The 27,234-nt window shown below is 40.2% G+C and overlaps 1 long non-coding RNA gene across 2 annotated transcripts in view; it reads right to left on the reverse strand.

Annotated features, from left to right (window-relative positions):
• The window catches only part of LOC311256104, a 116,664-nt gene that overhangs the window by 39,680 nt on the left and 49,750 nt on the right, over positions 1 to 27,234 (reverse strand). For both annotated transcript variants that reach the window (XR_014622443.1, XR_014622444.1), the window contains one exon: positions 3,650 to 3,706. This is a non-coding gene — a long non-coding RNA (uncharacterized lncRNA). The remainder of the gene's footprint in view (positions 1 to 3,649; positions 3,707 to 27,234) is intronic.

Genomic DNA, 27,234 nt, shown 5'->3' on the forward strand with positions numbered 1-27,234 from the left:
GCTAACTAGCTTGTACATTTTGCACCAGTGTGAGAGGAAATGATTCTGCAGCCCAGCAGGTGGCAGTAGTCTGTATTCGTCATTCAAAAAGGGAAACCATAAGACTCAGAACTGACCCTTGTTTCTTCTTGCTAATATGGAAACTTCTGACAATAAATACCTGATATAAAGTTGCAAATGGCACTGACATAGAGCTGAAGGTGAAAAATGAGGAGAAACTGCACTAAACGATTGAAATCATGGATACTACGGCGACAGGCTCAGAAGGTTTTCTTTCTTTTTCGTTTCTCTTCTCGTGCACTGATTCACTTAGCCGAACAGCCAATCAGAGTGATTTCTCGATGGGCTCTGCTGCCGATTCTACATGCTCAGTCGGCGAAGAGCAGCCAACAAGGGCTGACTAGTGCCAAAAGTGTGGAACACATACTGTAGCAACAACCAGGGCCACAGAGCATCACTGACGGCCTGACAATGGTGTGTCAGGGTCCTCAGGCACTGAAACCAATTTGTATAAGTTAAGGAAATGATCATGGTAATAGTAAAAAGAAACCAATGCTGACTGTTGAAATGGAAACTCTTCTTCTAACCTACCAACCTTTTCCAAGCCAAGACCACTTCTCAGAATTTAATTCTGAATAATGCTGACTCTTTTCTTTTTCTTTTTTCCCCCAACAGTGCATTATTAAAGATTGATTCTAACAATTGTATTCTTTGTGGAGGCACAGTACTGAACATTAAACACAGTTTATTCTAACTAGTTAAAGACAGCAACATAAGTCTCCCCACGACCCCACATGCCAACAAAAAGGAAATAAATAAGACATTGAGTCCGAAACACAGCATGTCATTGCAAACCTTTCTTAAGTCTGTGTGATGACTGTGACTGCACAATATCAGTCCATACATACGTGTCATAGGTTGACATTCGTACAAAACATGTCATATCACGTTCACATCACATGCTTATTACCTGACTTTTCTATCAGGAGGTGGAGGGGACAGTGGCGTAGTTAGAGGCGACAAGGCTGCCAAGCCAGTGGCCGCAGTTCAAGTCTGCATTTCAGCATTTTTAAGTGTGAAACCACTGGACATGATAGTGTTTCAAGATTTGTAAACATGACACCATTGGATATTTTAAATAAGGCCTTACCACAATTTCCAGCCATGTTTGTGGCCAAAACAGGTATTTTAAACAGCTCTTCTTTTTTTTAGCCTTAACCAAGTGTGCTTTGTGCCTTAACCTGAGCATAATCACAGTGTTGTTACAAGAGAACAAAAAGAAAATTGTTATATGTATTCTCATTATTATTCTGGAGATTGGGTTGATCAGTAAGTGTTGTATAGTTGGACTCATAGTTACAGTAACCTAGTCTCACACAGTCAGTCAGTCAGTCAGTCAGTCAGTCAGTTGCCTGTCAAACAGGCAGGTAATGTGCTTTGTTTTGATTCATTTAATCTCTTAAAAGGTCATCCCACAGAGCTAAGTGGAAGATTTTGCTTTCAGTGCAGGAGAGCATAGTACATTTTCTCCTGCTCAACAAAAAGTTGAGCTTTGCTCTGGCTTGAATTATTATTATTTTTGGCTTGAATCACTTTGCAGTTCAGTTATTTTCCATTAGGTAAGGAAAATGCATTCATCATCTTGCCAGTTTCAGCATCAATATCAATGACACAGATTGAAAATGGATGAAATGATGAAATGATGATGAAATGGATTTGTGATGAATTTGACAATGTCCTCCATGCCATGCATTTCCTCAAAAAGCCTGTCAAATTCACCTGCCCCTTTATCCAAATGGGCACAGAACTGTTCAGGTTTAGCGTGCCTCACATTCTGTGCCCTTCTCTCCAGGTTTGGTCAGTGTGTCAGTCTCCCATTTTAACTGAGCGTTCATATACCCACTTTGGCTTTGAATGCATTGACAGTGCTAATCATGTGTGCCACCTCTCTGTCTTTACCCTGTTATTTAGAGGTGAGTTCATTCAGTTTGGCCATCAGGTCTGTAGGAAATCCCAAATCAAGAAGCCAAGCAACAGTTTTTTGTGATGCCCGTTCCCGACCTCCAAAAACATAACGAAGTTCAGCATGTAGGAGCGAGTCACCAGAAGCAGCATCAACATTGTCTCATAAGGATTTGAACAGTCAGTGCTAAGGTCCTTTTGACCCAAACCAAGCTCGTCTTGCTTCCCACCTGCTGATTAAAGTGAAGCCACAGAGTTGGTGACAACTGCAACCCAGGCTCAGTTAAGGTGGACTGACCATGGACCATGACTGTTTCATCTTTTTCCAGTAACCTCAACCTTAACTGGGTGGATTTGGTGGTTCAGTTACCTCTGACTGAACTGAAATAAGAATGGGTGAAATTAAAATATTTCCAGTTCAATAACTCATTTGTAAGAGTAAGAAAGAGATTTCACAGACTAAACTTGAGAAGTACAGTATGAATGGGAAGTATTCAAGTGGAAACCTCAACAAAATGGCCTTGAACACTTGAATCCCATATCTCCTGCCAAAGCTTACTGTAAAGAAAAATATTTTGTTTCTTTACTTCTACTTCTTATTGCTCCCCCAGGGGGTGTGGACTCTTAATGCCCCCCCACTGCACTCTGCTTCAGTGCTTTCTCCCGGGGAATGCCATTGGCATGAGGCAAGAAATCTTTTTACTGTACAGCACCTTTGGGCCACACACACATACACACAAAACCACACACACACGGGTCACGTGGCATCAGTGTGCTTTGTTTGGATTGTGAACATTTTCTACCTCTTCAGAGCAGATTAAAAGAGAGAAGCTGCAGCCTGAGGCATTTCACACCAGTGACAGATGAAAGGTCTTGGGCTGGTTTCACAAAGACAGGCATTGGCTATGGTTTGGATCTAATAAACTTCAAATAGATGATCCCCTAACAAACAGTGTTCCAGTTTTGGAAAATCTAGACTATCTAGAACAAATCTGCTACCAAATGGGTAAATTAAGGCCTTTCAGAATAAGAGCGTAGTTCTAAGATACAGTCACGCTAGCTGACGCTGTGTGCCTCGTGGCAGAACATTTACAAGATCATTTTATTTTAGTGAAGCAGTAACCAAATTCCTACTGGCTACTGCTGTCTCTTTAAATTGAACCCTATTATTACTTGCGCTACAGGATTGTTAGCAAACTACAAATTAAGCTTTTTTCCCCTTTTTTGTCAATTGTCAGCTGGTGTTACTGTCAGTTGTGAGCAGGATTTTTCTGTTGCTCTTACAGTACTTCAGACGTATCCTGGGAGAGCAGGGCTTAACTTTCTAGGCTTAAATTTAGTCCTCATTTTGTCCAACTTCCCCACATTACACCAGTCAAGAGTGAACTGGTTTAACTACGTAGACCAGTCATACATATCTTTGTGAAACCAACCTCTGATTGGACAGATGTGTGGGTGGTTCAGTTGGGGTAAGAAAGCCATTGATTTTCACATGTTTGTATGAGCCAGTATTCAAAATCAATGAATACTTTCATGGTTGAACGCCTACATGTTGGTGGATCATGTGCGAGCTGTCAAGATAGACTTTGCTGCAAGTGTCACATCCGCATCAAAAGGCAACAAAGATTAAGGAAAAAAAGCCAAACAGATTTACAGCCATTCAGTATAGTGAAGGTAACTGGCTTACCTTTTGTGTATCCACTTATATGCCCTCAGTCTTCAGCAGCAGAGTCCTCCATCATTTCTAATGTGCAAAGAAACAATTTCAATTAGAGCAACCAAAACAGACACCACACCTGAAACCCATGAATTTGACTTGACTTGACAACTTCCATGTCCCAATCCATTTTAATATCCACAAACTCAATCATGTCATTGATATGCATGACAGGAAAAATAAGAATGGGTTGACACTGGAGACAAAGACAAAGATTATCTGGATGATGACCATGGTTACTTGGATGATATCTAATTTTAGCTCTATTGAAGGACTTGACTTTTAATTGCTGCACAGAGCTCCAGCTCGCCATTCATTTTGCAGTTTTGGCTCATTCTATTCTCAACAGGTTCAACAGACCTTCAGTCACTCTTTGATCAAAGCGCATTCAGCTACCACCAATAATGACTCCAGGGAAACTCAAGTACCAAACAGGTTCTGCTTTTCTTTCTACAGATGCTGTGGGTCAGGCAGTCAGATCTGTTATTAAGAATTCAGTTCGTCTTGATTATAGAGAGAACTGGAGAGGGTGACACTGCATAGAACGAGAAGAAAAAGAGGGCTTAAAACATTTTGTGAAGGAATGAATAGAAGAAGTATCACAGAGTTATGATGACAAAATTCAGCTTGACACATTTCATGTTCGGGTCAATGACAGGACATGCATATTTTTAATTATTTCCTTTTTTTAAAAAAAATGTATCACTGTCTCCTATAAAAACTACCTCATTTGAATAGATTTCCAGTATGTTCCAATAAAATATATTCTTTTATGTTTTTGCAGGTTAAACCTTCAAAATGAACAGATTAAGAAAACTGTTCAAAATGGTGTTTTTTTTTTAAATTTGCAATTGTATTTCATTTTGAATTCATCATCATTAAGCTTTTGAGATAATTGAGAAACTTGTATCCTCTAAAAAGTCGAGGTCGCACAACCATACACATGGCACTTTAAAGTGAAGTGGTAATAACATTAAACAAGATATTGAGTCATCAAGAGATTCATGGTGACCTTTATGGCTGAATGAATAGTTTATGTTGAAGAAAATAGCTATTTTCAACTTTAGGTAGGCTGACCTTCCATGTCAGGTGGTACAACTGAAGTAAAACTAGAAAAATGTAATTTTATTATAAAAGTCTTTATATACCAGCTTAGACATTATCATGCTTTAAATTACAGTTATCAGAGGAGGAAGAGAGAGTAAAAATTACAAAAATTGTTCTGTCCAGAACAGTAAATCATAAAATAAGAGACAGGACACAGTCACTCAATCTGCAGCAGAAAATTCAGAAATGCGAAAGACCCACAGAGCCTCTTGTAGACAATTTGTTAGATACGTTCTTTCTTTGTAACACAGCCAGTGTCAGACAGGAACACTTATACATACCAGGCCATGAGAATGGCAAACTCTTCCAATAGGTTTTTATACTGTATGTGTCAATAAGTGTCTCTTATTCAGATCAAAGACATATGATTGACATACAGTAAAAATGAAAAGCTATTACTATGACACCTAATTTATAGGTTTCAGTAGTGACATCTAAGACATTACCAATAGCAAGTCGCTGAGAGAACCAGTAATACGTCAAAAACTAAACTAAATGGTAGTTTACCATCTCTAAGACAAACTGTGACTTTCTTGACTTCCCAATTATACTTTTAACTGACAAACATCATATGTGTAATCCACGAAACAACTCAAATGGGATCAAAAATGTAATAGCCCCTCACCATTGACTACTGTACACACTTTTTTCCACAATAAGATCCCGTGGGGCACATCGTCAGGGGCGGGACTTCAAGATGTGGAAGAAGTGCCAATTCAAACGTTCTACATGAAACTGATTGCATGGGGCATTTAAGAGTTTGCCACAGTGTAAAAACCGAAAGCATACAATAGTTCAGGGGAAAGGTTCTCTCCGGCAGGTAACCCACGATCTCAAAACATCCACACAAGGAGCCAATATAATTGTAAGCTAAGCTAGCTCAGCTTTCTAGCTACGTTAGCTAAACTGCGAGTACAAACAAAAACAGCACACCGCTAATTTTAATACTTCATTGTGATACCACAGTGAAAGTGTCTTCCTCGTAGTCCCAAAATGAGCAAATATTGGCAAATAATTAGCTGCCTTTGACATTCAGATAATGTGACCCTGAGAGTGATGTAGGCCTCACATGAACACCACAATCTAGCCATTGGTCTAACGTTGTGTAATGAATGCACCTGCTCCATCTCTCTCTACCTCATCTTCTGCCTAACTCTTTAATATTTGCATGTATGTGTATTGTACCTGTCCTCTAAACGTCCTCACTGGGCTCCCACAGCTGTGGTCAAGCTGCCTGTCTGTCTTGCGTTAGCAGGCAAGCGAACAAGATGTTTCTAGCCTATGACTAATATCCTGTCTGTCTGTTCTAGACTCTAAGACTGACTACTAATAGTGTCTTCTTATCATTTCTACCATATGGAGACCACTTTTTGGCCAAGCTGTGGACACCGCTGTGACAATTATGTCCACACTGACTGAAATTGAAAACTCTCCAGCATTGATTTCCCATGCTTGTCCCAGTCAGCGTCAAATTGCAGCAAGTTGGCTAACTCTGACTGATTTAGCATTCTTGAAATCTTTGTCTGTACCTCTTCTATTATTTCTCTATATCAGGACACCTTAAACAACAAAGGTCTTTGCATAGGCAACATTGTATATGGCATACTGAATAATGGAGTAGGAACAAAATGGCAATTTACTGTGAACATCACTCTGATATAGAACTGCTAAAAAGCTAAAAATGGTGTTGTGTAACTGAGGTTACTGACTGCTACTGTGCGTTTCAGAACTGACCCTTGATTGACACTAAACCATTCAACAACAAGAAGAACAGTAAATCCATAAAGCAGTGACCATTATATGAAAGCAGATAGAATGAGGACAAGTCACAGTACGAATCCTGCATATTCACAATCAAAAGAGCAACAGCAATATTTTTAGCTGTGATGAAAAAAGCACCAAGTCCATTATCTGGCTAAGTATAACAGGAAACAAACAGTCCTTTTAAGCCTCTGTGAAACCTTTCATCTATTTATACTGCGAGAGGCCTAAATGAACTTTGCTCACTTTGTATTCTTTAACAAAAAACTGAGTGGAGGTCAGCAGTGGCCTGCTTTCTCTGGTCTCCTGTCCCTTTAAAGACAATGACCTGACCAGCAGGGCAGCTTGGCTGGAGATGAGAAAGCAGTTATTTCCAGCACCCTCCTCATTTATTTGTGTACATGTTTTAAGAGACCTAAAGCAGCAGTCTGGATGCCTGGGTGCCATGCTGATAAAGCAAGATGGGGACTCTGTGCACTTTACCCAGGGCCCCTGAGTGAGACGAGGGGCAGCGTGGGGGGGCTTGGACAGGGGATCAGGGCTCTAAGCCAGGCGGATACACTCGGATGGATAACATGTCTTTAATGCTACTGATGGACTGCCCAACTGGCGCCCCGGCTGCCTGGCAACGTGCCCAGCGTTCTTCCACTGGCTGAGCGGCTGTATAGCTTGGATGACTGTTGTGAGACAGACAAGGAAAGTCAGGGGTGACAGACAGACAGAGAAACCACAAAGACAGACAGACAGACGGAGACAAGCTCAAACACACAGGACACACAGAGGCCAAAGGCAGAGACAGACTAACAGATGGGGAGAATCACTGAGGGACAAACTGGGTGGAATGTAAAGGTACATAGATGCACTCAGTTCATGCACATTTTAATCTAGGATGTGAGGTTAATTAATGCATCACAGAGGTAGCCAATAGCATCACACTAAAGTCAAATGAGGCCAAATGTCTGACTTTAAATGTGCTTCTGGTAAAATATAACTCTACCATGTGCAGTTACTCAACTGATGCCAGCCTACAAGATTTCCTGATACTGAAGTTAAACCATTCTCAACACTTTCTTATCTGTCAGAGCAAATCCAACTTTTTACTTTAGCATTTCGTCACCACAGCAAACAAGCTACAATTTATTTTCCTGATGTCCATTTGAGATTGTGTGAAAAACAAATCTGTTAGAAGAGACTGGCCATTCTGAATACACAATATTGCTCTCCTGGAAGAGTTCAAGCTAAATGTGCTCAGTCAGCCTGAAATAACAGAACGAGAGAAAAATTGGAGAGAAAGTGCACATTTTAGAAGTTGGAATGCCATGCATCAACTGATTCACATTAAGTGAAAAGTGAACCAATAAGGTTCTGTAACTACTGCAACAATGTCAAACATTTCAACTCGTGTCCAGCAGTTATACACAAAGAGTTCTTCATGGTCCAATACTTTCCTTAACTATAATGGCACTCAGTAGAGCACGTACCTCCGCCAAAGCCCAACAGTCCACTTTTGTACTCATTCATAGATACCAGCCACCAAAATATGGCTAATTTTTTCATGAAGTTCCATGCATTATTCTCTGAGAAATTAATGAAAATGCAGAAAAACACCCCATTCCTGTCTTGCAATGTGAAAGACAGTGAAAAAAAAATTCCTGGATCCATCACTTATCTGGATCAGCACCAAAACCTAATGGGGTCTTTTCTGGGCCGAGATCCATCCTGCATCCTGCTGACAAACCAACCAACCGAACAAAAAATGGACACAGGTGAAAACACAACCTCCTTGGTGGAGGTAATGATTAGTACAGACTAGTCTTTGTACTTAGAGGTCAGAACAAGCATCCTAGCACTACTCTGAAGTTGTGAATTTAGTCAGATACGATCAATACTGAAAAGAGAGCAGAGTGAAATCAGAACTTCCAGAAGCAACAAAACCTCACTCAAAATCACACTGACATTTGTGTTAACACAAATAAATCCAGTCCTGGAACATTATCTTGCTCAACAGTACAATGTCATGTGGTTCATTCTAAATGTCTAGATAAGATGGTACTTAAAAAAAAAAAAAAAATGATATTGTTCATTTAAAATTTCTACTTCTAGCTTTTAACAAACTGCGCTTCCCAAAAGCCCCGAGACATTCCTGGGTTAAACATCGCAAGCTCAACATGAGGCCAGTCAAGTGGCTGCAGCTATAGACATGGAGCAAACCTTCCAAACCATGTTATCGACCTGGAAATCAGAAACGATCAAAGTATCACTTATGATAACTACTTCCAAAAAACAATCACCACTGGCTCTTTGCCTGACATAGGACTCAAACCCTGGTCACCTTGATGCAGGTCCCTCTGAATAAACCTCCCAGCCATCCCCAGTCTCATCCTAATACAGACTTTGTGGCAATTTGAATTGTGCATTGTTTCCATCATTATTGCCTCCTGCAGGTACTGCACCTTCATAGACGCATGTACTTTTTGCGCCTAGGTGAGCCAAACTGTCACACTCACAAGCTCACCTCTAGTGGATCAGCTGGTTAAACGCTTTGGCATGAGACTTGGCTGAAAACTTAATAGGAGCTGTAGTTTCTTGTTTTAAACACATTTATCGTTTAACTTTAGCATATGCCATAGCAGATTATCATTTATCCTAAAACATTGGTTCCCAGCCATGGTGTTGGATGCCTCAATGGATCCTAAAATGAATTCAAGGGGTCACATGGGGATTTAATAAAATAGCTGCATGATTGTAATTTAATTTTTCAGGTCTTAAATGCTTTGGCTTGTTTATATTTCTTTTAACCAATCACAATCGTCTTGGGCAGTGCTAAGCCCTGGATGCTGCAAAATAGTGCGTGAGAACTTGTTTTGCACGTAGGGAGTCGATCCATGCGTTTAAAAAGGCTAAATCCCTGCAAAGGAAGGTAAGAGCTGCTAGCTCAGTTACGTTCATACCGTTAGTGACAGGGTAAGGGTAACATGCCATTTTAAGTGTGTAGGTTGCTAGATCGGGGTTGTTATTGTGTCCCACAGTAACGATGGTGATTTTGAAAACAGTAAGACTCAGATAGCACATGGGAGGAGAATGCTGCTTGAAATAGGTGCCCAATGGCAGGATTATACTTACACTCTACATCTGGTGAGTCAGACTAAGATGTGTCAGCTCCTAAACCTCTTTAACCTAATGACAGTCTCACATTGTTACTGTATATATAGAATCCTGACACAAAAATATGATCAATTTCTATTGTTTACCTCTTTGTAATTAGCCATGAGCAATGTTATTATTGGCAACATAAGCATTAACATGGAGGCTTTCTTCTGGACTGTAGGTGTAATACCACATTTGGTTTTATTATAAAACCAAATGTGGTATTACACCTACAGTGTAATGTAATGTAACAGGGGCTAATGCTAAAGAGTTGTTATAAAACAACAACTCTTTAGCATTAGCCCCTCTATGTTGACCAGCTAGTTGCTAGCTTTGCCTTTTTGTAGTTTAGTGCCAGACAGGTAGTGCACAAAGGTTTTATCAGGGCTTTCTCACTGAAAACAGCTGCATGCTGTGTCTTCAAATGAGATTAGTGAGAGTCGGGGCCAGAAAGCCAAAATAATGAGCCAATAGAGGCTCAAAGGAACTGCAGAGTCAGGCCATTTATTCTTTGAAGCTTCTTCAACACAAGCTAACCCTTTCACATTACACATTGTCATTATATTAAAAAAAATCTTTGGTTCATCTTAAATAGTGTGTTAGTAACAGTCTTATAAAACACATTGGGCAGATAGTCTTATGTTTTTAGATACAGAGGATCTGGATATTATGCTGGGATTTATTTATCTGTGTGATCCCAGAGAGATTATTGTAACCAAAGCAAGGGATTCTTGTTCTTTGGTTCTGGTGGAGGTTTCCTCAGTTGGCAGGGCCACACTCCAATAACTCACTTCTCCCCAAAATGTAAACATAGCATGGTTAGGAAATCTAAATGGATTCAACCTGAGATACCGGGACACAGCCCCATTTGGAATTATTTACTTATGACCAACCTATCAGCAGGAAGCTTTATTTAAAATGGGCAGAATAAATATACTGTGTACAGTTAGCTCTAACAGGATGGACTGTGTGTATTTGGAGGGCTCTTAAGGAAATCAGGCTGTGTTTAGATTATCAGACATTTCAACTGCTGCGGGTTATTTAATAAATAAACAGCTGAAGCTCCGGGTCTTAGATTCTGTTATGTGTTTGCTTCAACATCATTGGAGTGGTCTGTTCAAGCGTTTACCATATATTATTATAAACCCTCATCTCTGCTCACTTGATAGAAACTCGAGCTCCATCTGTACTATTTGTGTTGAAGCGCAGAGAGTGTGAACTGAATAAAGCACGGCCAGCAGCCAGAGTCTAACACAACAACACTGTAATGTCTAGCCAGTTTTGCGAAAAATTTAAATATGGTACAGGCGCTCACTGTACCTCATTTTTATACTTATATGATCATTTGTATAATATATGAGAGATTTGAAGGATAATTAAAGGACAACACAAGTGATATAGTAATTATGTGTAAAAGTTCCATGTGATAATGGCATCTTGACAATATTCTGGTTTAATATGTCAATATGTATGTAGAAAAATTAGATAACTCTGGGGAAAATTTATAACTGATTCGTAACTGAGGTTGCTTTCTGCCAGGAGGGGTGACAACATTGGAAATTCACAAACATAGAGAAACTTAGCTGCAATGCTGCAAATTACCATTTAAAAACAGAAATTTAGCATCACTCCAATTTGTCCATTCAGCACGATTTTTCCCAAGACTAAAGATGTAAATGAGCCCAACCGTAGTTCGTCTGATGTGCTGCTAAATAAGACTTAACGCTGACCTGTTTTGACATGTGATGCAGATGTCTAGAACGTAATGAAGCACAAAAATCAACCTTGCAAGAAGAAGACTGTATGTGAGAAAATATAAGTTCATAAGCATGATTAGCATGATGCTGTCAGCTCAACAAGGCGATAGAGTGAGAATCACATTGATTGATTTATGAATAATCTACACTATGTATGATTTTTGTGAGAACATTTAAAATTCTTCTCACCAAACCATTGCAGTAAACTGAGAAGAAAAGAAAAACATGCCGAAGAGTCTTGCTGGTCTTTTCTACTGCTATGGTCCTGAACGGAGAGCTCTCGTGAGGTAACTTAATGGTGCATCTTTTTAATTTGCTGCAATGTTCCTTATTGATGTTCCTATAAAGTTTTGTCTGCTGTTGAGATTTGTCTCATTGAGACGTTGTCTTGCTGTTTCTCTCTCTCTGTCTCTCTCTCTGTTTGGACCCTGCTCTGTGTGTGTTTGCTAAAACGATGAAACTAAACTAATGAAAATTGATTTTTCCCAAATCTTACATTTTAGATGCAGTGTCTTCTGGGCAGTGGTAACTCTGTGGTCATAAAATTGTATACATTTGTATACACACCCCCTGAAGTCCAGTTTGTTTTACTATTGTGAGTGTCTGTACCATGCTCAGGCAAGCTACACTTCCTTGGCCCTGGCACTGTAGGAAGAGGTGTGGTTCGGCACGGTACGGTTGCTCATGCACGGGTGTTCAACGTGGACATGAAGTATAATCATAATAATCATGCGTATTACAGCGCCTTGCATAATCAGGAAATCCAGGAATGTGAGAGGGCCGTCTATGACCAAAACAACACAAAATTAACCACAAAAAAAGTCAGTAAAGTTGGTGACGCTACGACGTGATGACGTATGTACAAGAGGTAGCCGGGCTCAGGCTGGTTGGGGCCGGAGCAATGTGAGTGCAGGCCAGCGGGGGACTGGGGAGGAGCGACAATCATGCTTCGGCACAGTACGGAGCAACTGGACCAAATGTGAGTGCTCCCTTAGAAGCTGGAACCAACTGTCACAGAGATAAACAGAACAATCATTTTGGACCCGACATTGTAAAATAATGAATTCCCAATCACGGTAATGTTTTGAAGGAAAAGAGATACTTTACTTTTTCCACAAGCACTGTAGTTTTTTTTTTTTTTTTTAAATGATTCGTCTACATATGTTATGAAAATGACCTTTGACCTTTGTTGTTGTTGCAAAAATATTGGTTAGATTAAATCAAAAACTATGAATTAAACCTGTCTCTGAAAAAGGAGGTAAGAATTTTAAGAATACAAATTGAATTATTCATGATAAGAGCGTGTTTTAGTAAAGCAACACTGATATCATTTTGGGACATTTTTGCCCTGAAAAAAAAACACAGGCGACACTTCCTCCAGGCTGTACCCTCTGCAATCTCCACCAATCAAACGCTTCAGTTTACTGTTGGTTAATGCAAGTGTCATGGTTGGATTTACTTCTACCAATCCTGCTGAAGGAGGCCTGAGAGAACGGAGAGAAATATGTCCCCTGAGCTTGATAAACACACTGTACATTGGCTGGACCCCAACTGGCACTGCACTAACATGCTTTTGCAATATGGTATATGCTAACTGCACGCTAACAGACTGACACTGTGTACTGACTGCAATGCATACTATTTATTGGAAGACTGTTACGGGCTTAATGGAATAAGCTAGGCTAGCACCTATTGTTGTTATTGTTCCTGACATGGGGTCGTGGCGTGTAGCCGGGGCCACTGGGCCTGTCGGCTGGTCGGTTGGAACAGCTGAGAAGTGGCCTCAGAGCTGTGGGAGTGGCCTGGCCCAGATGGCCGTCCTATACAGCCCAGGGATTCAATACCTTTCTTTCCCCCCTCGCAGACCAGATGGAGACCATTACAGTGGCCTGAAAGACCTGAGAGAGCGAGCGAGAGAGAAAGAGAAAGTTAGAGGGAGAGAGAGAGAGAGAGAGAGAGAGAGAGAGAGAGAGGGGTGGGGTAGGTGGTGGTGGGGGTGTCTCGCCTTTCCAAAATCTCTAATTACCACAATTGTTGAAATCTTTTCAGCCTGCTTTTTTCTTGCTTTTCTGATACAAAAAGCTCCCTCTCAACATGCACTGCAAGCTCTCCTGAGAATTCCTATAAGAGACCAGACTGTTTCACACAAGACAGAAAGACAGAGGGAGAGAGAAAAAGGAGAAACGCAGAGAAGGGAAGGGGAGAGGAGAAAAAAAGCACATTAAAGATATGCAAATCCAACTGTCTGGGGTGAGGAGCATTAACCAGCGTTAGTAGGATAGCTGCCTCTATTTTTAGTGTTTGCATGTGTGTGTGAGTGCACGCATGAGTGTGTGTGTCTGTCTCTCTCTGCCGAGGTGTGTGATGACTTCCTTAAGCCTGGGCTTTCATGTTCTGGTGAGACAGTCTGGGCGTCGAGATATGTCGGCAGAAATATTCTGCCTAATTGAGACACTTCACAAATGAAGCTGTCAAGCCCGGGCTTCAAACAGAATACACAACAGCAGTTGAAAGAGAATTTCTAGGACAGCAGTGTGAAGGAGTTTCTTTCTTTCTTTTTTCTAAACAAGTACAGTGCGTTAAATGATTACAGGTTGGTTTCAGGACAATCATCAGAGTTGCCAAGGATGTTTAAAAAAGAACTTCCACAGAGAGTCGAGGAGAGTCAAAAATAGCAGGCCTGCCAATCACGTCTTCAAGTCACATAAAATAAGTCAAGGGGAGGGATGCATTTAACTCGCTTATTTTGTTCACATGGCTTTGACATTACCCAAGGCCAATGTCAAAGCCAGTAAATGTAGAGGACTTTCAGGTGATGTAATGCAGCGTCTGGTGGCCTTTCTAAGTTCCTGGAAGCAGCTTGCCAAATGTACAACATGGCCTTGTCAACATTCAGAGCCCAGAAGAGGCTTCTTTAAGAAACGAACTGACCGCTCTGTATTTTATTACCTCAACCAAGGAGGATATGTTTTCACCTGTGTCCATCTGTTTGTTGGTTGGTTTGTCAGCAGGATTACACAAAAACTACTGAACAGATTTCCGTGAAAGTCAGATGGAGGCTGGGCCTCAGTCCAGAATGGACCCCATTAACTCTTGGTGCAGATCCAGATAAAGGGGTTGATCCAGGAATTGTTTTCTCATGTTCTTTAACATTGAGAGATGAGGCATTTTTCCACATTTTCATTAAGGGAATAATGCATGGATCTTAGGTGTTTGTTAGGTGGCTGGTATCTATGAGTGAACACAAAATGGGACTGTTGGGCCTTCGCAGAGGTATGTGCTCTACCCAGGGCTACTACTGTATTCTAGTTCTCTCTGTTTTACTTGTTCTACTTGTGTTCATAAGTTGTGTTCATATTTTGTGGAAGTACGTAAGTCAAGTAAGTCGCCCCTACTTGTCGAGGTATTTGGTCAAAAATACTGCAATATTTAATTTTGTCCCAAAGTCCACTTATGAAGAACTTTTGTGGAGAATTCAAAGTTTGAATACTGTGTATTGCTCATGTATGTATTGCAATATAGCCTACAAATATTGAAATGTCACTTTAAGGGCATATCATTTGGCCCTACTTCAAAATGCAGCAGGTCTGTATATCGTAATGCCCCTTTACACTCCACAGATGGTCGTCTTGGATCTCACTGTGAGACATCTTTAACAAGGACTGATATGGAGCTTTGCTGACCAAACACAGCCTACAACAAAATTATTGCAATGTCAGAAATTAAGGAACAAATTCTCATAATGTGACGGCTGCTATGACACACCTCTGCAAACCAAACAATCAGAACGTCAGAAATGACTTGGGATACACTGTCTGGTGTGACCCGCCAGTGACATTTTTGAAAGAGGTTTTGAGGGAAAAAAGAGGTTTCATTAATGGGTGCTTTACAGGAGATTCAGTTGTTCTACCATCAGCAAGATCCATCATCCAAAATGACCAACCATTCTCATCAGTGCTCAACTAGGTTGAGATCACTGACTGTAAAGGCCATCGCATATGCTTGACATTAAAACCAGTCAGCAAGCCACCATGCACTGTATGGAAGCATCTGCATTTGTCCTGTTTCTCCGCTCATTTATTCAGGTTTTTACCTGAATTTGTCCCCAGTCTGTACATGTACATACAGGTAAAGTTAATGACAATGGAGCTTTTTAAATAAATGTAAGCATATTTTTGGTGTTATCTTAACAGACGTGTCTGTAAAATAAAACCAGGACTGCCTGTTCTCATCAGAACAAGGAAGACGTAGACACATATTGACGTTTCCTAGGTGGCGACTTCTAGTGGCTGTAGTAATTAACACAGCAGTAAAGGAGGAAGTCAGGTGAGGTAGTATAAAGAGGGACACAGTCTGTATAGGGAGGAGGTCTGGGATGGACAGTTGAGTTAAACAAGTAGGACTTTCATCCAGGAGACCACTGCTCATGTCCAGTGTGAAACCAAAAGTCAACAGTGAGTTATTTTAACTTACTAACATAGTGAAGTAACATCATGTACATAACGTCATTTAAGTTACATACGTAACGTAGGTATGTAATAATTGAAGCTACAGGAATGACATACACTCCAACAGTCATGTTGTTTTGGGAACAGTGATATATGTTGTTTAGGTATGAAAATGTGTTGGAAAATCCTCTCTGTACTCGGCACTAAACTGATTCTACACATGAAGATCAATTTAAAATAGTTGTATTTTTATCTTCTGTGGCTCTGGAGGAGCTTTCTAAAGTCTGAAAAAATGACCTTCATGATATCATACTGATGTCACCATGGTTACTGTATCTCAATGTTGTCTTGAGACTTTAAATCTCTGACAATAATCCTGTGATAAAAGCTGAGTGTGGAGTTTGAAAGGCAGGGAGGGTCTGATGAAAGATACTATTAAGATGCATTATGGGCATGACAGGAGCCGTGGGTTTGGGGTGTGACTCATGCCTGCCTCTGTTGCTTTAATTTTGACCGTTAAATAAGCCTCACAAGCCTCCCAACTTTATCAAAGTGAAATACAAAATCCCTGGAGGAAGGTGAAAACATGAAGCAGGCAGGTTGGTATGTCCATCCCACCATTATGCTGCAGGGAATATGCTCGGCACACTGACAGACCTCCCTTAGAAACTTTCTTTCCAAGTCATGCCTGTTGGTCATACAGTCCATTAAGTTACACAATCCAGGAAGTTGAACGATCTGCTGAGATGAATAAAAATGACACAGACGGAGAAATGATGCATTTAGTTTTCCCGCAATACGTGAAAAAGGTTTGAATGAGTTTCATTTCACAGAGTTTCCTCAACATCAGCATAACATCAATTTGTACTGTACACTGCATGTACTGTACTGTTTTTTTTTAATGCATAGCAGCAGTAGAGCACTACACACTGATTTCCTCGTGATAGCTGATGACCGCAGCAGAGCTTGGGGCTACTGTAATGGAGGTGCATAGCTGTGTGGAAAGTGGATCAGTAAAACAATATGTGAGTCTCTGCTCTGAAACTTTCATCATGAACTCTAATACTTGACTGTGTTTGTCAGTGCAGTCTTTGTTTAGACAAGAGGAGCCGAGCCCTGAGAACAGCAGGCTACTGAGGGCCTGCCGCAGAGTGTGATACCAATGGCTACGGATAGCATATGGCACCGGGAACTAGATACAACACAAACAAACACAGGACACAGGGATGGGCAGGCACAGACGATGGGATTACATAGGCTGTATATTGTGTGTGTGTGTCTGTGTGTGAGCATGTGTGTGTGTGTGTGCGTATTCTTGACACTGCATGCTTGTAAGTGTACTTGTGTACACTGTACAGTATGTGTGTACAGCTGAGCTTTTTCCAGCACCAAATGTCTGGACTGTCTTTGCTGTAAATACTGGATACTTTTAGCAGATGTGCCTGCACGAAGAAACTCCATCGCAGTGAGCATATACATGTAGATAGGGAAAGGTAAAATATTAATGAGAGAGACTGTAACAGACACATCAGCCTGTGGCTTGTGACACTTGACTGTAGCTGTTAGCGTCACATTTCTAATGCGCAACAAAGTGTCCAGAAATACGTGGCTGAGGCAGAGCAAAGAAATGCTCCAAAGTGCTGCTTATCTGACAGGCACAGTGCATAACAGTATTTAGTATATCAACACAACTTGAAGAGTATTATCTCAATATACCTTGGCCACATACCAGAGTAAAGACAACTAAAAAATGTCATAATTTTTTTTTTATATTACATTTTTGTTTCTTTTAAAAAGTTTTGCATTGTTTGTACAGCCTCATCACCGTGTGTATCTTTTTGTTGTTAACATTTATTAAGGTTTTTTTTTAACCCCCAATCAAAGTATTTTTCTTTCTTCCCATCTACTGTGTCTGTGTCTGAATCTGTTGATCTGAGTGGCAGTTAAACTGAACTGAACTTACTTACAGTAGTAAAATGAAAATGGCTCCCCACGTTATTTCTATGTCATGCATACAGTGATGGAAGCTGCGCCAAAACCCCAAGAATCTCAGATATCTTTTTTAAATTGTTGCAAAAATCTGGATCATATCTGTTTACTTAAGAACTGCTATGTGCGTGGTATTCACGACAGGACTACAAGCCAATTCATATAATATATCAGCTCAGTATTCTAAAAGTACACCTGTGAAAACCAGGCAGTATGTACAGTCATTTTAAACAGATTTGAATCTTATCCTTGAATATCGAATACACGACTATTAGTCATATCTCAAAGTTTCCATACACAGATACCACACGTTTATTGCTTTCCTTTTATTAAAATATATGAGGTGAGACATCTCGGCCGTATAATGTGATATGCTGACACCAGAAATGTGTGTGGCGTTCAAATTACGGTATCAGTCATATCTGGAAGTATCTAAACTCTATATTCAGGTAGTATCAAAGTGTTCCCAATCTGGAGATCGACGTGATCTGTGCATGATTCATAGAAGGAGAGTATCCACAGTTACTTTGATCAGATTGTCTTTGTATATCTTAAAGTTCCACAGATACGGCATGAATAATGCTCTCCTGATTTTACAGGAATGCAGAAGAGCTCAAATCCAGTGTTGGGGGTTATGGTTTCTATGCACTCATAGTTTACGGGTTCATTAGTTGCATGTTTAAATATCATATACTGTACCATAAGAGCTGTGTTGTGTTGTTTTCATTGACACAGCTGTGCCTAATACTGTCTGCCTCTGCCCAGTTCACTGTCAGATTGTTAGCAAAATAAAGAGCTGTAAATGTTATATTGTGTCCGTCACTCTATTATTAGGCTGTGGAGTTACTGATTGTGAGCCGTAAAGAAGGCTACAAAATGACCGTAGAGTCAATACATTCAAAGGTTCATGTAGAGTGGGCTACACGCCGTCTGGACAATATAACCCACATGTGCAGTGACTCACAAAGAAGTTTTACCATCATTTTTGGTAACTCTAAAGTACTCTGACGTGTTTAACTTTTCTCAGATAACACAGTAATGTGACAAGTTACATTTTAATGGCAGTAATCTTAACATAATGAGTTACTTTTAATAGCAACGATACGCAACACTGTTAAAAAAATCCGAAAAATATCTTTACCCCTCATACTGATGTGCTCCCAATCTGGAGATGAGATATGCCCCAGATATGATATTTTACAATGCTGTGATCAGACAGTATCTAACATGGATTTTAGATATTTGTAAATATCCGTAAATAAAACACGTCCAGATTCTGGGGTATTTTGCACAGTGATATAGCATGTATCACTAATTGACAGTGGTGGTGGTAACACGCCAACAAATATAGCAATGCCAAGAAAATAGAAGAATGAGAACACTACAAGCTGTTTACTGTCAATGGAGCAGGAGATGGAAGCATTTTTTCCCCAGTGTAGATTTACAGTATTCTTTGTAATGATTTTGTCAATGTTCCCGTAAACGACTGTAAAAACACGAGTCTCCTGAATAATTTAACATACTTGTGTTATGGCCAATTGTTTTAAGATGTCTGCTTCATTTGCCTTTTTTTCTGTAAGTTTGGCATGGTGAATGGCTCTAAATACTACAATACCCATGAGCCTTAGCTACCGTTGCTATGGACAAATAGCTAGTTAGAGGTGCGAATCAGAGCTGTACAGTAGCTGTGATTTGTTGTTGCAGTTCGGAACAAAATACCATTCGTTAAGTTCATCCAAAACTGACTTTACTATGAAAGTTAAACATACAATATGTAACCTCTGCCACTAGGGGGCTCTCTATGAAAACAAAACAACAGAAATTTGCTGAGTGTTGTGTGGAGGGCCTGACGGAGCAGGGGGTGTAGCTGCTGTTCAGCTTCTCGGAGCCAGCTAGAGAGTCAGGTGCAGGCCTGACCCTCTGGGAAATAAAGACCTTGACTCACAGTGGATTCTGCTCTGATCTGGAACCGTTTGCTGATAGGAGGAAATCTCAGAGATTACTATTTAACTTTTAACATTTAAAATCTTCACTCCTGTTTATCAGCCTGACTGCAGCAGTGATCTGTATAGGTGAACTCCATTGTCGGGTGTTTCTGTTCTGTAATGTTGACTGCTGACTGGAGCTGGAGGGGAAATGTACTTCATTAACATAATGTTACAGAGAGGAGAGAGAGAACCAGAGTCTCTGGTTTGTGTCTGAATTGGTGTGTGCTCACTAACGTTAGCTTGTGTCTAATGTACAGTAACCCAAATTACCACCTTAATTAACTCCTGTTGTGGTGAATAAACCCTTAAACAACCACCACTGCTGATGAAAACCTATCTGGTGTGACTAAGATACTTCTATGCAGAAAATGAATGGGACTTTTATTTCACTGGAAATAAATCCTCCAATTTTGCAGCTGTACAGGCTGATCACTGATTTAGAACTGTCCCATTATACATTTTTAATGGGCACGATTTTTCCATGATATAAAAATCTGAAAAATGACAACAGCACTGCTGCTTGAAATGGGTCCAGACCACCTCAACTGGTGCCAGATCAAGTCCAAGTGAAGCATGTAGAGTCGTTACTGATGTTTTTCTTTGTTGTACAAGAGTCTATATTTTACACTAAACTTTTGATCTGTCGGCTCGTAACAATCCTTTCTTCTGAATTGGAATCAAATTGAAAATGTTGCCTTCATGACAACACTGGTGTAGCTGTTTAAAGGAGCTGTCAGGAGAAGGATTAGCATTTGCTGCAGCAGGACTCTGGTGGATCATAGCCAGAGGAGAGAAAGGCAAGTGGGGTCTGACAAAAAGCAGGAGGCCTAAAGTCAGCCTGGCCCGGGGCGAAAGCTGCACTCCACAGGGACACAAACACACTGAACTGAAGCTCGAGTCTCCTCTGATAAACAATGAGCGAGAAAACACACACTTGTGGGCAGCACACACGAGCATACATGAAAATACATGCAGCACACATCGTGTTTGGGGAGGAGACGTTAAAGCCACGGGCCTGTTGTACAAAAGGATCCTTTGTTCTATTACTGCAAAACACACACAAACACACACACACACACACACATACAGTATACACACACAAAAATGTACGCACACATAGCAAAAAAAACATGAGTGCTGCATGCAAACCAGACAGCAGAGAGAGGCTGCAGGTTCAAGGCTGTCGGGACTGTTGTAGTCTGAAAGTTGCATGTGTCTTACACATCTGTGTTGTCTCACTTGAGTACAGCTACACTGCATATCATCCTGTACATGCATCTAATGTTACATGTGTGAGTGCACGTGTGTGTACACTGAGATAAGACACTGAGTGCATGCTGTATGTGTGTCTGGTCACCTGACGGCCGGTCCTCCACCCTGCCAGCTAACATCTCTCACATACACTCCATTTTTAAGTTGATTTAATTTAGTTGAATATGGAGACGTCACAGAAATAAGCAGGGATGTAGAAAATATCCCTTTTTTAAAAGAAAAAAAACTATATCCGTCATTACAATGTAAATTTGCAGCATACAGGTAAACAATTAAAACAACAAGACCCCCAGTAATCAGATTAGCAGCACATATGAGCCAATACAGCACATTTTACTTTGTGTGAGTTGGATTTGCAAGGCAGCCAGCGGCCAAAATAAAATGTTGGCAGTTAACGTCTCTGCGTATCACAGTTCACATTTGTACATGTCATAGGCTAGTATGTACCATACTGACATTTCTACAAATCCTGTCATATCATGTTCACAGCCGCAGTTTGAGAATATGTTCCAACATTTGCAAGTATGACACTGCGTTATTGGCACCAAAAACAGATATTTTTGATGGGAAGTTGGGACATCTCCAGCCATGTTTGTGGTGACAAAACCGGGTGTTTTTAAGGTGACCTCGTGACAACTTCCTGCTGTGTGTGGGCCAACAAACCAGATTAATGAGACCTTGGGGCAATTACCAGCTGTGTATTTGTTGACCAAAACAGGTTTTAAGCCGTAACATGTATTCCTAACCTTAACCAACTGGTTTCTGAGCTTAAACCGAACCAGAACATAAGCTCTGCCTTGATAAAATTGAAAATTGAACCTAGAGAAATGGAAGTTGCAACATAGAGACATTTAAAGTCAAATATTTCTCCTACCAACATCATTTTCAGTGGACATTGGAAATGAGTCAACACTGTGGTAGAGATTGCCACAAGCAGCTAGGAGTGACAGCATTTTTCATGTAATTCGAAGAAATATGACGGGTTGCGTCAATCTCATCCACGATTGATGCCACCATTTTTCTCATTCATGCACAGGAAGATGTCTTAGTCCCATCTGCAAATCTCGGGTTGGCTCAATTTCTCAAACTGTTGAAACAGCCTGTCAATGAGCAAACAATCTGGAACCAGGCTGAAACAATCTGACTCCTGTGATCAGATCTGGTGAAAATATTGCTGAACTCTTGGTGCACACACATTATAAACTGATACAGACTGGGTGCATATCAGCCTCAAAAAAAAAGAACAAATCTTTTATTTTTCTTTTATTTCATTTCTGAAAAATAAAAGATTTGTTCTTTTTTCAATGTTTCAACGCTGTTCTGCAGGATGGTAGATGATCCATCCATCTATTTTGATGTCATTTATTTGTCCTATTTAGCAAAACAACTAGGTTAAAACCTCCTTTTGATCAACACTTTGGATTCTTATTAGGGGTGTAACGATACATTGATCAGGATCGATATATTGATTCAATGATCAATGATCCAATAGCATCGATGCAAAGTGAAAACATCAATTCATATCGCCACTATTGTTAAGATACACCTTTATTTTGAAATTCCCACAGCATGTCTGTGTCACCGTTTCTGTCCATGTGCAACTCCTTTCTACACAGTGCTTTTTTTTTATTAAAATGAATCGATTGTTTTCCATTTAAATCTCTGGAACCATTAATACAATAATATTTCCACTGAAGAGTCAAATGGCAAATGATATCGTCTAATATCAATCTTAGGCCCCCATATCTAATGGGATCAAAATCGTATCATGGCAGACTTTGTGATATTGGCAAATATCGGATCTTTGTCCAAATGATCAATATAATACCGTATCGTGATGAAACTTGTGATTTACACCCCTAATTCTAATTTTTGCTCAACCTCTGACCTTTCCTAGTGAGCCACCAAAATCTTCACCAAAACAGCTCTAAAGTCTGGGCATAAAATAAAGTGAGCCATAGCGCTCCATAGTGGATACAATCTGGATTTTCATGACCCAATGACCTTTCATTTTATATTTCTAGCAAGACAACTTATACAGCTGACAAAATGGCAGAAATGTTGTGTTCAGTCCAACAATGCTTATGCCATCCAACACATTCGAAGTGAAGGTATTAATGAATATCTCAGCCATAAGGGCCGATTGGCTGCTTTTAAACAAAACATATTTTACATACAGTAAACACAGGGTGTGCTGTGGATTTCTGAGGCATACTGAGGCGGAAACTTGGCATTTTCTTCATTTGTACTGGAGGCAACAAGCAGAAAAACATGTATTTAAGGAAAGAGGTAAAAGCGTAGAATATGAACAGATGGGGAGGGGTACCAGAGGGAGAGGCAGCACTTGGTCAAGGCCCAAACCTAATTGAATGGATAAGAAATAAGACAGAATGAGCTCACTAACTGATTTTTAGGCCTACAAGGGCAGAGAGAGCAGAAATGACTGACTAAAAAGTATTTAAAAAACTAAAAAGATGTGAGAGCTCTTCTACTAGTGCTAGATCAAGACATTAGTCTGCCAGTACTGTCCTTTCATCAAAGAGTTAAAGCGTTTATTTATATGATTGTAAAAACAGATTTTTGTTACATTCTTCATGGGCAATCTTCATAAATTCCAAACCTTTGCTGTTTTACATTGAATGTGAATTTAATGCTAGTTATTGACCATTAAACTCTGCTCTGAATAGTGATTATCCATAGCTTTGGATTTGTCCACATGCTGAGGTAGTGTGCATGTGTAAAGAATGATACTTTCAAAAGTGTAGAGGGTGTCTGTTTGAAGCCTATTCAAACCAACAACACAAGAACAAAGTGTAAGGACTGGATTAAGCTTGGTTTGTTAACAAGTAGACACTCTGAATGACCAAACAGTATATTCCAGCAGTGCTTCGGATTTATGAATGGTCCAGTTTGTGTCAGAGTGGACCGGACCTCATGATGTCTACTTACAAATGCACCCTATATTTTCATGTATTGAACATAAATCACTGACAGGGGAGGAAACTAACTAACATTCTAACAAACTAACATTTTAAGAAAGGTCTGCTGGAGAAAATAAAAGTAAGCTTTTCAACCGACTCGCTTAGCTAACGTTATCTTAATTAGTTTGCTAGTATCAGCTGATCAATTATTCCAGTGACGGTGGCCATTTCAGACGATAACATCAATGTTTGCTGCCTTGAAATGAAAAGCTGCTATTGTCTACCTCTGTCAGGGCAGTGTTTCAAAAACAACAAATAATTGGAAATAATTCAATCGGTCACTTATCACTGTACTAAGGGAAAGCTCAGCCTCAGGCACAGGAACCATAACTGAGAGTTAAGATGGTTGTTGAATTTACTATCATGTTGAGCAATAGCCAGTTCAAGGACAGAAGCACGGACAGTGAAAGATGAACAGATCTGTGATAATAATTCCAGATCTATTTTTCAGTTTGCATTCCAACTTCATCTTATCCGTACTGTGACTGTGATAAATGGCTATATGCTTTATAAGCATATATAGTAATATCAGCGCTTTGCAGAGAGACACAAATCAAATCATTGGAGCTTTTAGTCTCTGTTGGCGAATCAAAACAGTGCTCGCACGGCTGTGAGCTATTACTAATAATATAGATGGTATAATCCATCTGGGAATGTGAGTTACTGACAATCAAAGAAAGAACATTTACAACAGGAGTGTGAGGTAACGCCTCTCTGTCTGACTGTCTGTCTGACTCTGTCTGCTCCTCTGTCTGTTTCCTCAGCTGCTTGCCCCTCCTCGTTCATACACAGTCTCTCGTCTTTAAGACAAAACCCAAAATTCAACAACCTAATATTCTTGTATGCATGTTTATTGATGCGCCACATTTTAGAAAAAAAGGCTAACATGGCGGTGCACCAACATATATTCAAATACACAGTAATCTGTGCTCTGGGCGGCCGTTCTTGCTCTGTAATTATTTGACACTCAGTAGATGGCATTTGCTTGCATGTTTTCGCGCCCGCCCACGCAAATACACAGGCAACAAACCCATATGCATCAAACCAAAGGTGCGCACACACATTCACACTCTAGCACACACACATACACGCACATCAACTCTGCATCCAGCGTCAGCCGCCAGCTCCAATGTCTGAGACGTAAGGAAGACAATGAAGGTCAGACAGACAGATGGAGACAGGCCATTAAAATTAAACAGTTGGATCTAATTATTATTAGGTGATGAAGACTGGTTCTCATTCACTTTACACTTCACATGCAATCATAACGTGTTTGTATGCTAACAAATCTGATGCCATTGATTGCTAAAATTTTTTCCAGCAATAGCAATTCAATGCATTTTCTATATGTCTATGCTTAGCTAATAGCCATATAGCGTACAGACTAGCGAGTGGTATTAATCTTTGTATCTAAAGGCTCATTTATGCTCCACATAGATCAGGATATGGAGAGAGACCTCTGCATTCATTTGTTCCGTGTATGAACATATTTTCTCAAAGCTTACAGATGCAGACCGAACTGCAGTATCACCAGAGATTGTGGGTGTCGGTATAGCCGATAGTTCAAGTAAGATGACCATAGGACATATCGAAGAGGTCCAAAAAATGGCAGACAGCAGAAAGTACTGGAAGTAACTTTCTTTGTCGGTCTCTCTCATCGGTAACTACTGAAAATAATTATCCGTCCATATGTCGGGATGTATTAAATGGCCTCACAGACCAATGTCTACAATGCATTTGCCTCTTTCTTAACAAGTAACACTATCAGACTATGAAACACTATCTTGGTTGTTGTCAGGATTTCTTGTTTCAGAGCTGCCCCCTACTGGATGTATTGCTTATCATCCATGCTAACATAAAGCACGCAGCTATGGTTACATGGTTTGAGATGAACATAATTGTTTCTGTACATAAAGGTGGCATAAATGAGCCTTACGTCTAACGCAAGAAGTAGCGAAGCATTTCCCCAAATTATGCTAATAACTCAATTATTATAGTTTTTATTATTGTTTATCATTGTTCACTTATTATTTGGTCTATTTTAATCTGGGTTTGTTTCTTTAACTTTCACTGATGTGAATAGTGGATCAAATGATGTGCGCTGAATCTAAATGGGGTCTTTGGTAGTGACAAATCCACAGGGAGTAATCATCTAATTCTGCAGGACTGCTTTAGCGTCTTTCAGCCAATTGTTTTGTTTTCCAGCCAGCAGACTCTGCTCTCATCAAACCCATTTCTAGCCCAGCAGGAAGCTCTGATAAAACTACCTACTCAGCACCAAACGGCAGACAAACAAAGCTAGCGAGTAGCTGGTGAACACAGAGGGGCATATGCCAGCCTAAGAGCCAGATATTTTAGTCAGCAGACCAAAAGAAGAGAGAAAAAAAGAGATTGAACTTGGATTGGACGACCAGGTGACGAGGAACACAAGCTTACACGACAAATTATTGTTGTTTAATGATTCTACTTCAAACCATGTCGAACAGTTTGAACAGAAAATCAATCCACGGTTTGCTGAATCCCTTTCATACTTTTGCTGCACTGAAGCAATACGATCAGTGATTCAGCTCTTAACAAACACTGTACGTCTGCTCTGCTCACGCTCATCAGCACAGAATCCACTTTCCTCCACAGTTCTGCATGAAAAGTTTGCTTCTTAACTTCTCGAGTTATTAGATTTGACTAGCTCATTTTTCATCTTGACAGCTTCATTAAAGCACCCTGAAAAAGCTCAAAATATTTGTGTGTGTGTCGGTATGTGTGTGATCACGAATACAGTCTCCTTGCCCATTTCCCTCAAGTCTGCTCGTCCCTGACGATATTTCAAAAGCCGTTTTTTTTTTCTAGTTCTTTCTTCCCATCTCTCTCTTTCAATATGTCCCTCCTTCACATCCATTGTCCCTCTCTTCTCCATCATCCATCTCACCGTGCTTCATTACCCTTCACTCTTCCAATCATTTTCTCTACAAGCCACCCCCCTCCCCCCTTTCCTCACCCTCCATCTTATCACTCTTTCCTCTACTCCTCCTCCATGATACTTTTTTTTCATGAGAGGAAAAAAAAAAGCCCACACAAACACTTGTCTGCTGGCTGCCCGTTTGTCTC

The sequence above is a fragment of the Pagrus pagrus genome (assembly GCF_965226575.1).
Source record: "Pagrus pagrus genome assembly, chromosome: 4".
NCBI classification, from domain to species: domain Eukaryota; kingdom Metazoa; phylum Chordata; class Actinopteri; order Spariformes; family Sparidae; genus Pagrus; species Pagrus pagrus.